Here is a 5000-nt window from a genome sequence, read left to right on the forward strand (position 1 = left end):
CATTATCATTATTGTTATTACTATTTCTATTACTATTATTATTATTATTAATATTATTATTATTATTATTATTATTATTATTATTATTATTATTATTATTATTATTATTACTATTATTGTCATTATTATTATCATTATTGTTACTATTATTATTATCATTATTACTATTATTATTATTATTACTATTATTATCATTATTATCATCATTATCATTATTTTATTTTATTTTATTTTACTTATTTATTTATTTATTTTTATTTATTTATTTATTTATTTATTTATTTATTTATTTATTTATTTATTTATTTATTTATTTATTTATTTATTTATTTATTTATTCATTTATTTATTCATTTATTTATTTATTGTTAAGGCAGAGAAACTGGTATATTTCCAGACCCCATACTGTGCCCTTGGAGCACGTATTATTACCCCCTGCACAAGCTAAAACATAACTGTACCATCTTGTTTAACTACAGTAACCAATGCAATAGCTCTTTGTCGACCCCACGCTCTTCCCCTTCACCTTCCCGCTCCGCCCCATCCCCTCGCCCAAATCCTTTTCATTGCTCCCTCTTTGGAGTGTCCTTTTCTTGTCCCCTGCTATGGTGTCTGGCGTAATGTAATAACAGAAATTGAATGCTTAGTTAAGTAAAAGTGTTCTCCTTATATATATATATATATATATATATATATATATATATATATATGTATATATATATATATATATATATATATATTAGTCGTCATACAAGTCAGGTCAACCGGGTAGCTGCTTCACTTAGTGATATAGCGAGTGGTTGTGTTACCGTGTTCAGCGCCGATGAGGTACAATCTATACTTAGTAGAATTGAAACCTTGGAGGATGCTATTAAGTGCCTCAAGGAGAAGAATCGAGTTCTCCGCTCGAAGGCCCAAAATACGGAAGACAAAACTAGCTATGAGCTTGGATGGAAAACGGCGATAAATAAGATACGGAATCGTGGAAAAAAGTCTTCACCAGCCTCACTCGTTTGCAAGAACTCGTTTCAAGTACTAGCGAATCTGCAGGAAGAAGAAACAAATGAAATTCAAGAGAAGAAGGGAAGGGCAGACGCTGGATCCCTGTCCAAAGGTAAGATTTTGGTTGTAGGAAACAGTCAAGTGAGGTACTTAGACAGGGATTTCTGCGATAAAGATAGGGAACATAGGACGCAGATGTGTTTTCCCAGCGCGGGGATAGATGTTAGAGATATGATTGAAGAGTGTTTAGTAAGAGAAGGTAAGGACCCTTTAGTTTGTTTAAGTGCCGGGGGCAATGATATAGGTAAGTTAGGGAGTGAGGAATTGTTTGCGCGGTTCCGGGATGCGCTAGACAAGATTAGAAATAGGGGAGGTGTTCCTGTTATATGTGGAATCCTTCCGAGGCGTAGAGTTGGAGGCATGTGGTATTCCAGGGCTATTGCAATAAATTGCAGGCTGGCAAAACATTGTAAGGCCAATGGATGGGCATTTGTCGACAGCTGGGACCGCTTTTACTTTAGGAATCATTTATATACAAGGGACGGGGTGCACTTGTCGCCCAGAGGATTTCGGCTCCTTGCTGAATCCTTTGAGCAAGAAGTAGGTATCCTACAGTTTTTTTTTTTCTGGTAGATTACGTGGGAGTAGGGGGGAAGTATCGGAATATAGTTTAGGCAATATAAACAACTTAGAGAGGGACTGTAAAAAGAATCACCAAAGCAGGTGGAGGGAAGATAAACTAAAAGTTTACCATACAAATAGGAAAAGCATGATTAACAAAATTGATTTGCTGCGAGGTAAAGCATGCATAGAGAATTTCGATATTATAGCTATTACTGAGTCCTGGATCAACATGGCTAATAAACATTTCCTTCTGGAAATCGAAATAGAAGGATTTAAGCTTTTTCACAAGGATAGGGTTGGCAGGAGTGGGGGAGGTGTAGCACTCTTCGTTAGAAATACAATAAACTGTATTATCAAAAATTCGATTAAGGAAGAGGACTATACGGGATCCATTTGGGTAGAGATTATAGGCAAGAATAAGCAAATTATTATTGACGTCTTGTATAGGCCTCCTAACCTCAGCATTGAGCAGACTGATCCCCTGATTCATGAAATTCACAGAGCGTCCCAGTACAAAAACGTTGTGATCATGGGAGATTTTAATTATAGAAACATTGACTGGCAAACCTTAATAGGAGATCAGGAAACAAAGAAATTCCTAGATGTGGTGCAGGATAATTTCATAAAACAAGGGATTACCGATCCTACGAGAGGAGAAAATACTCTGGACTTAGTTTTAACTAATAATGAGCACCTAATGAGTAACGTAAATGTGGAAGATAGTCTAGGCTCTAGCGATCATCAAGAAATAAGATCTAATATAATTTGGGAAGAATGAAAAAGTACGAATAACGTCCAAGTACCAGACTTCAAGAGAGCAAACTTTGACAATATATAAACCTATTTGAAATTGAATATGCAATGTCATGCGGATGTTGCGGACGTTTCGGACATTGTCGAGTCTAGGTGCGTGACCGGGGGTCAGGTTATAGCCAAAGATCGGGTCACGGAGGGTATCATTTGGGGGGCGAGGGCTCAACAGACAGGTCAGCGATTTGGATGAAATGTAAAGCAATCTAACTGATTTATTTATTAGTGCACAAATACATCTATCCCCCTGAAGTCAATACGGAAAAATAGTAATACTCCCAAATGGATGACGGACAGATTGAAACATGAGATCGGAATGAAAAGAGGACTTTACGTAAAAATAAAAAACGGGGAATCACACCTTAGATCAAAATATAACGAATTGGCAAAGCTGATTAAAAAGAATACACATACAGTGAGACGTAATTATGAAATTAAGGTTGCTAGTCAAGCAAAATCCAACACAAAGGGTTTCTTTCATATCTACGGAACAAAAAATAAAGAGAGAATATGACCAATTAAAAGCGATGAAAATGTCATGATAGAATCGGAGGAAAAAATGAGTGAGGAGTTTAACAATTATTTTCTATCGGTGTTTATCAATGAGAGGTTAGATAAAGTACCTGACTGCGATTCGATTTTCAGAGGGGACGAAGAAAGTAGTCTATCCAATATCAGCATTAGTAAAGTAGAAGTAGTCAAGCAGAGTGAAAGACTCAAAGCTACAAAATCCCCGGGTCCCGGCGAAATTTTTCCGGGAATGCTAAAGGAGTGTAATTTTGAAATCTGTGACCAGTTAACTGAAATATTTGATAAATCAGTATACACTGATTTTGTGCCTACTGCTTGGAGACAAGCAAACGTTGTTCCTGCTATTAAGAAGGGAAATAGATCGTCTATATGCAACTACAGGCCAATCAGTTTGACATCGGTTGTAGGAAAAATACTTGAATCAGTAATAGTAAGTATACTCAGAGAACACATCGAAAGACATAATTTAATTAATGATTCACAGCATGGTTTCTCCAAGGGTAAGTCATGTGTGACTAATCTTCTATCCTTTTACACTAAAGTATATAAGGCGTCAGATAACAATGATAATTACGATGTTATTTACCTTGACTTTAGCAAAGCGTTCGACAAGGTGCCACACCAGAGACTACTAAATGAAATCGAAGCACATGGCATAGGAGGAAGAGTGTTAGAATAGATTAAAGCTTGGATTAGTAACAGAAAACAGCGGGTCACCATAAATGGAGTAAAATCTAGGTGGGGCAATGTTACTAGCGGGGTCCCCCAGGGCTCGGTTTTGGGTCCCTTGTTGTTCATTATGTACATAAACGACTTAGACGACAAGATAAATAGTAATGTTAGTAAGTTTGCAGACGACACTAAAATAGGACGCCTAATTAGGTCAGGAGACGACGCAGAGATTTTGCAGGATGATCTTAAGAAATTGCTCACATGGTCGGTGAAATGGCAAATGAACTTCAATATCTCTAAGTGTAGCGTGTTAAACGTAGGGCTACATAACCCCGAAAATAGATACAGCTTAGATAACACGCTTTTAGAGAAAACGGAGTGCGAGAGAGACTTGGGAGTTCTAGTGAGTTCGGACCTTAAAACCAGGAAACAGTGCATTAGCGCCAGGAATAAGGCTAACAGAGCATTAGGTTTCATTGCTAGGATGGTAACGAATAGAAATGCAGAGGTAATTATTAAACTCTATTTAGCGATATTTAGACCCATCCTTGACTATGCGGTACAGTTTTGGTCTCCGTCCTACAGAATGGACATCAGTTCACTAGAATCAGTACAAAAAAGAATGACCAAAATGATACATGGACTCAGAAATTTACCTTACGAAGAGAGGCTTAGGCACCTTAACTTACACTCTCTGGAAAGACGCAGAGTGCGGGGGTGATCTAATAGAGGTATTCAAGTGGATCAAAGGCTTTAACAAGGGTGATGCAAACAAGGTCATCATCCCAGTGAACAAATTTACTCTTATCAACCACAAGTTACCTTAAGTCTAAGCCATCAACATCGAGAAACTCGAGGAGGCATACAAACAGAAATTGCTACGTGGTACAGCTAAGGACCTGAACCTCTGCTAGCACGTAACAAGTGACAGTGACTTACCCAATTGTGCTCTCAACCTTACAATCTTCCTTTTTCGCCTCCTTGTCCTCTCCTCTCACCCCTCCTCTCTTCTTTATCTTTTGCCCTCGTCCCTTTCCTCACCTTTTCCCACTTTCTTCCATCCCCTCCCTTCCTCTTCTCTCCCCACTCTCTCCCCTCCATATCTCTCCCCTCCCCTTAGCTCCATTCTCTTCCCTCCCTTCTAATCTTTCCACTCCCTATCTTGACCTCAACTACCCTACCCTTCCTACCAACCCTTATTCTCCCCATCCTTCTCTACCCATCCCTCTCTCTCCACTCTCTTTCCTTTCTTCATATCGCCTCTCCTTTCTATCTTCCCCTTCCCACATCACCCTCCCTCGCCTCCCCTTCAGGTTGATCCCACCTGCGAGCCATCTGAAGAGGTACTCACTCCGACAAGG

Source organism: Oratosquilla oratoria, chromosome 13, assembly GCF_046742065.1.
Source record: "Oratosquilla oratoria isolate Oo_2021 chromosome 13, ASM4674206v1, whole genome shotgun sequence".
NCBI classification, from domain to species: domain Eukaryota; kingdom Metazoa; phylum Arthropoda; class Malacostraca; order Stomatopoda; family Squillidae; genus Oratosquilla; species Oratosquilla oratoria.